This window comes from Heterodontus francisci, chromosome 21, assembly GCF_036365525.1.
Source record: "Heterodontus francisci isolate sHetFra1 chromosome 21, sHetFra1.hap1, whole genome shotgun sequence".
Taxonomy (NCBI): Eukaryota; Metazoa; Chordata; class Chondrichthyes; order Heterodontiformes; family Heterodontidae; genus Heterodontus; species Heterodontus francisci.
This window is the reverse complement of record NC_090391.1, coordinates 14387071-14394923: the sequence shown is the minus strand read 5'-3', so window position 1 is coordinate 14394923 and position 7853 is coordinate 14387071.

Below are 7853 nucleotides of genomic sequence, written 5' to 3'. Positions count from 1 at the left end.
CTATCACCTCCTGCTTCAACTGCCTCACATCCTGCTTCAACTCCATCACCTCCTGCTTCAACTCCATAACCTCCTGCTTCAACTCCATCACCTCCTGCTTCAACTCCATCACTTCCTGCTTCAACTCCATAACCTCCTGCTTCAACTCCATCACATCCTTCTTCAACTTTATCACCTCCTGCTTCAACTCCATCACCTCCTGCTTCAACTCCATCACCTCCTGCTTCAACTCCCTCACTTCCTGCTTCAACTCCATCATCTCCTGCTTCAACTGCATCAACTACTGCCTCAGCTGCATCACATCCTGCTTCAACTCCTTCACCTCCTGCTTCAACTCTATCACCTCCTGCTTCAACTGCCTCACATCCTGCTTCAACTCCATCACCTCCTGCTTCAACTCCATCATCTCCTGCTTCAACTACATCACCTTCATCTTCAACTCCATCACCCACTGCTTGAACTCCATCACCTCCTGCTTGAACCCCATAAACTCCTGCTTCAACTCCATCACATCCTTCTTCAACTTTATCACCTCCTGCTTCAACTCCATCACCTCCTGCCTCAACTCCATCACCTCCTGCTTCAACTCCATCACCTCCTGCTTCAGCTCCATCACCTCCCGCTTCAACGCCATCACATCCTGCTTCAACTACATCACTGCTGCTTCAACTCCATCACCTCCTGCTTCAACTCCATCACCTCCTGCTTCAACTCCATCACTTCCTGCTTCAACTCCATAACCTCCTGCTTCAACTCCATCACATCCTTCTTCAACTTTATCACCTCCTGCTTCAATTCCATCAACTCCTGCATCAACTCCATCACCTCCTGCCTCAACTCCATCACGTCCTGCTTCAGCTTCATCACCTCCTGCTTTAACTCCATCACCTCCTGCTTCAACTCCATCACCTCCTGCTTCAACTACATCACCTGCTGCTTCAACTCCATCCCCTCCTGCTTCAACTCCATCACCTGCTGCTTCAAATGCATCATCTCCTGCTTCAACTGCATCATCTCCTGCTTCAACTCCATCACCTCCTGCTTCAACTCCATCACCTCCTGCTTCAACTCCATCACCTCCTGTTTCAACTACATCACCTGCTGCTTCAACTCCATCCCCTCCTGCTTCAACTCCATCACCTGCTGCTTCAAATGCATCATCTCCTGCTTCAACTGCATCATCTCCTGCTTCAACTCCATCACCTCCTGCTTCAACTCCCTCACCTCCTGCATCAACTCCATCATCTCCTGCTTCAACTGCATCACCTGCTGCTTGAACTCAATCACCTCCTGCTTCAACTTTATCACCTCCTGCTTCAACTCCATCACATCCTTCTTCAACTTTATCACGTCCTGCTTCAACTCCATCACCTCCTGCCTCAACTCCATCACCTCCTGCTTCAACTCCATCACCTCCTGCTTCAGCTTCATCACCTCCTGCTTCAACTCCATCACATCCTGCTTCAACTACATCACCTGCTGCTTCAACTCAATCACCTCCTGCTTCAACTCCATCACCTCCTGCTTCAACTCCATCACTTCCTGCTTCAACTCCATAACCTCCTGCTTCAACTAAATCACATCCTTCTTCAACGTTATCACCTCCTGCTTCAACTCCATCACCTCCTGCATCAGCTCCATCACCTCCTGCTTCAACTCCATTAGCTCCTGCTTCAACTCCATCACCTCCTGCTTCAACTACATCACCTGCTGCTTCAACTCCATCCCCTCCTGCTTCAACTCCATCACCTGCTGCTTCAAATGCATCATCTCCTGCTTCAATTGCGTCACTTCCTGCTTCAACTTCATTACCCCCTGCTTCAACTCCATCACCTCCTGCTTCAACTCCATCACCTCCTGCTTCAACTCCATCATGTCCTGCTTCAACTTCATTACCCCCTGCTTCAGCTCCATCACCTCCTGCTTAGCTCCATCACCTCCTGCCTCAACTCCATCACCTCCTGCTTTAACCCCTTCACCTCCTGCTTCAACTCCATCACCTCCTGCTTCAATTCCATCACCTCCTGCCTCAACTCCATCACCTCCTACTTCAACTCCATCACCTCCTGCTTCAACTCCATCACATCATGCTTCAACTCCATGACCTCCTGCTTCAACCTCATCACCTCATGTTTCAACTCCATGACCTCATCCTTCAACTCCATCACCCCCTTCTTCAACTCCATCACATCCTGCTTCTACTCCATAACCTCCTGCTTCAACTTCATCACCTCATGTTTCAACTCCATCACCTCCTGCTTCAACTCCATCACCTCCTGCTTCAACTCCATCACCCCCTGCTTCAACTCCATCACATCCTGCTTCAACTCCATCACCTCCTGCTTCAACTTCATCACCTCCTGCTTCAACTTCATCACCTCCTGCTTCAACTCCATTACCTCCTGCTTCAACTCCATCACCTCGTGCTTCAACTCCATCACCTCCTGCTTCAACTACATCACCTCCTGCTTCAGCTTCATCACCTCCTGCTACAACTCAATCACCTCCTGGTTTAACTCCATACCCTCCTGCTTCAACTCCATCACCTCCTGCTTCAACTTCATCACATCCTGCTTCAACTTCATCACCTCCTGCTTCAACTCCATTACCTCCTGCTTCAACTCCATCACCTCCTGCTTCAGCTTCATCACCTCCTGCTTCAACTCCATCACATCCTGCTTCAACTACATCACCTCCTGCTTCAACTCCATCACCTCCTGCTTCAACTCCCTCACCTCCTGCTTCAACTCCATCACCTCCTGCTTCAACTCCATCACCTCCTGCTTCAACTACATCGCCTTCAGCTTCAACTCCATCACCCACTGCTTGAACTCCATCACTTCCTGCTTCAACTCCATCACCTCCTGCTTCAACTCCATCACCTCCTGCTTCAGCTTCATCACCTCCTGCTTCAACTGCATCACCTCCTGCTTCAACTCCATCACCTCCTGCTTCATCTGCATCACCTGCTGCTTCAACTCCATCACCTCCTGCTTCAACTCCATCACCTCCTGCTTCAACTGCACCATCTCCTGCTTCAACTGCATCATCTCCTGCTTCAACTCCATCACCTCCTGCTTCAACTCCCTCACCTCCTGCTTCAACTCCATCACCTCCTGCTTCAACTCCATCACCTCCTGCATCAACTACATCACCTTCAGCTTCAACTCCATCACCCACTGCTTGAACTCCATCACTTCCTGCTTCAACTCCATAACCTCCTGCTTCAACTCCATCACCTGCTGCTTCAACTCAATCACCTCCTGCTTCAAATTTATCACCTCCTGCTTCAACTCCATCACATCCTTCTTCAACGTTATCACCTCCTGCTTCAACTCCATCACCTCCTGCTTCAGCTTCATATCTTCCTGCTTCAACTCCATCACATCCTGCTTCAACTACATCACCTGCTGCTTCAACGCAATCACCTCCTGCTTCAACTCCATCACCTCCTGCTTCAACTCCATCACTTCCTGCTTCAACTCCATAACCTCCTGCTTCAACTAAATCACATCCTTCTTCAACTTTATCACCTCCTGCTTCAACTCCATCACCTCCTGCATCAGCTCCATCACCTCCTGCTTCAACTCCATTAGCTCCTGCTTCAACTCCATCACCTCCTGCTTCAACTACATCACCTGCTGCTTCAACTCCATCCCCTCCTGCTTCAACTCCATCACCTGCTGCTTCAAATGCATCATCTCCTGCTTCAACTGCATCATCTCCTGCTTCAACTCCATCACCTCCTGCTTCAACTCCCTCACCTCCTGCATCAACTCCATCATCTCCTGCTTCAACTGCATCAACTCCTGCTTCAGCTGCATCACATCCTGCTTCAATTCCGTCACCTCCTGCTTCAACTCCATCACCTCGTGCTTCAATTGCATCACATCCTGCTTCAACTTCATTACCCCCTGCTTCAACTCCATCACCTCCTGCTTCAACTCCATCACCTCCTGCTTCAACTCCATCACATCATGCTTCAACTCCATGACCTCCTGCTTCAACCTCATCACCTCATGTTTCAACTCCATGACCTCATCCTTCAACTCCATCACCCCCTTCTTCAACTCCATCACATCCTGCTTCAACTCCATAACCTCCTGCTTCAACTTCATCACCTCATGTTTCAACTCCATCACCTCCTGCTTCAACTCCATCACCTCCTGCTTCAACTCCATCACCCCCTGCTTCAACTCCATCACATCCTGCTTCAACTCCATCACCTCCTGCTTCAACTTCATCACCTCCTGCTTCAACTTCATCACCTCCTGCTTCAACTCCATTACCTCCTGCTTCAACTCCATCACCTCGTGCTTCAACTCCATCACCTCCTGCTTCAACTACATCACCTCCTGCTTCAGCTTCATCACCTCCTGCTACAACTCAATCACCTCCTGGTTTAACTCCATACCCTCCTGCTTCAACTCCATCACCTCCTGCTTCAACTTCATCACATCCTGCTTCAACTTCATCACCTCCTGCTTCAACTCCATTACCTCCTGCTTCAACTCCATCACCTCCTGCTTCAGCTTCATCACCTCCTGCTTCAACTCCATCACATCCTGCTTCAACTACATCACCTCCTGCTTCAACTCCATCACCTCCTGCTTCAACTCCCTCACCTCCTGCTTCAACTCCATCACCTCCTGCTTCAACTCCATCACCTCCTGCTTCAACTACATCGCCTTCAGCTTCAACTCCATCACCCACTGCTTGAACTCCATCACTTCCTGCTTCAACTCCATCACCTCCTGCTTCAACTCCATCACCTCCTGCTTCAGCTTCATCACCTCCTGCTTCAACTGCATCACCTCCTGCTTCAACTCCATCACCTCCTGCTTCATCTGCATCACCTGCTGCTTCAACTCCATCACCTCCTGCTTCAACTCCATCACCTCCTGCTTCAACTGCACCATCTCCTGCTTCAACTGCATCATCTCCTGCTTCAACTCCATCACCTCCTGCTTCAACTCCCTCACCTCCTGCTTCAACTCCATCACCTCCTGCTTCAACTCCATCACCTCCTGCATCAACTACATCACCTTCAGCTTCAACTCCATCACCCACTGCTTGAACTCCATCACTTCCTGCTTCAACTCCATAACCTCCTGCTTCAACTCCATCACCTGCTGCTTCAACTCAATCACCTCCTGCTTCAAATTTATCACCTCCTGCTTCAACTCCATCACATCCTTCTTCAACGTTATCACCTCCTGCTTCAACTCCATCACCTCCTGCCTCAACTCCATCACCTCCTGCTTCAACTCCATCACCTCCTGCTTCAGCTTCATATCTTCCTGCTTCAACTCCATCACATCCTGCTTCAACTACATCACCTGCTGCTTCAACGCAATCACCTCCTGCTTCAACTCCATCACCTCCTGCTTCAACTCCATCACTTCCTGCTTCAACTCCATAACCTCCTGCTTCAACTAAATCACATCCTTCTTCAACTTTATCACCTCCTGCTTCAACTCCATCACCTCCTGCATCAGCTCCATCACCTCCTGCTTCAACTCCATTAGCTCCTGCTTCAACTCCATCACCTCCTGCTTCAACTACATCACCTGCTGCTTCAACTCCATCCCCTCCTGCTTCAACTCCATCACCTGCTGCTTCAAATGCATCATCTCCTGCTTCAACTGCATCATCTCCTGCTTCAACTCCATCACCTCCTGCTTCAACTCCCTCACCTCCTGCATCAACTCCATCATCTCCTGCTTCAACTGCATCAACTCCTGCTTCAGCTGCATCACATCCTGCTTCAATTGCGTCACCTCCTGCTTCAACTCCATCACCTCGTGCTTCAATTGCATCACATCCTGCTTCAACTTCATTACCCCCTGCTTCAACTCCATCACCTCCTGCTTCAACTCCATCACCTCCTGCTTCAGCTCCATCACCTCCTGCTTAGCTCCATCACCTCCTGCCTCAACTCCATCACCTCCTGCTTTAACCCCTTCACCTCCTGCTTCAACTCCATCACCTCCTGCTTCAGCTGCCTCACATCCTGCTTCAAGTCCATCACCTCCTGCTTCAACTCCATTACCTCCTGCTTCCAATCCATCACCTCCTGCTTCAAATTCATAACCCCTGCTTCAACTCCATCACCTCCTGCTTCAATTCCATCACCTCCTGCCTCAACTCCATCACCTCCTACTTCAACTCCATCACCTCCTGCTTCAACTCCATCACATCCTGCTTCAATTCCATCACCTCCTGCTTCAATTCCATCACCTCCTGCCTCAACTCCATCACCTCCTACTTCAACTCCATGACCTCCTGCTTCAACTCCATCACAGCCTGCTTCAACTCCATGACCTCCTGCTTCAACTTCATCACCTCATGTTTCAACTCCATGACCTCATGCTTCAACTCCATCACCCCCTTCCTCAACTCCATCACATCCTGCTTCAACTCAATAACCTCCTGCTTCAACTTCATCACCTCATGTTTCAACTCCATCACCTCCTGCTTCAACTCCATCACCCCCTGCTTCAACTCCATCACATACTGCTTCAACTCCATCACCTCTTGCTTCAACTTCATCACCTCCTGCTTCAACTTCATCACCTCCTGCTTCAACTCCATTACCTCCTGCTTCAACTCCATCACCTCCTCCTTCAACTCCATCACCTCCGGCTTCAACTCCATCACCTCCTGCTTCAGCTTCATCACCTCCTGCTACAACTCAATCACCTCCTGGTTCAACTCCATCACCTCCTGCTTCAACTCCATCACCTCCTGCTTCAACTTCATCACCTCCTGCTTCAACTCCATTACCTCCTGCTTCAATTCCATTACCTCCTGCTTCAATTCCATCACCTCCGGCTTCAACTCCATCACCTCCTGCTTCAGCTTCATCACCTCCTGCTACAACTCAATCACCTCCTGCTTCAACTCCATCACCTCCTGCTTCAGTTTCATCACCTCCTGCTTCAACTGCATCATCTCCTGCTTCAACTCCATCACCTGCTGCTTCAACTCCCTCACCTCCTGCATCAGCTCCATCATCTCCTGCTTCAACTGCATCAACTCCTGCTTCAGGTGCATCACATCCTGCTTCAACTTCATCACCTCCTGCTTCAACTCCATCACCTCCTGCTTCAACTCCATCATCTCCTGCTTCAATTGCATCACATCCTGCTTCAACTTCATTACCCCCTGCTTCAACTCCATCATGTCCTGCTTCAACTTCATTAACCCCTGCTTCAGCTCCATCACCTCCTGCTTAGCTCCATCATCTCATGCCTCAACTCCATCACCTCCTGCTTCAACTCCATCACCTCCTGCTTCAAATCCATCACATCCTGCTTCAAATTCATTACCCCCTGCTTCAAGTGCATCACCTCCTGCTTCAATTCCATCACCTCCTGCCTCAACTCCATCACCTCCTACTTCAACTCCATCACCTCCTGCTTCAACTCCATCAGATCCTGCTTCAACTCCATGACCTCCTGCTTCAACTTCATCACCTCATGTTTCAACTCCATGACCTCATGCTTCAACTCCATCACCCCCTTCTTCAACTCCATCACATCCTGCTTCAACTCCATAACCTCCTGCTTCAACTTCATCACCTCATGTTTCAACTCCATCACCTCCTGCCTCAAGTCCATCACCCCCTGCTTCAACTCCATCACATCCTGCTTCAACTCCATCACCTCCTGCTTGAACTTCATCACCTCCTGCTTCAACTTCATCACCTCCTGCTACAACTCCATTACCTCCTGCTTCAACTCCATCACCTCCTGCTTCAACTCCATCACCTCCGGCTTCAACTCCATCACCTCCTGCTTCAGCTTCATCTCCTCCTGCTACAACTCAATCACCTCCTGGTTCAACTCCAT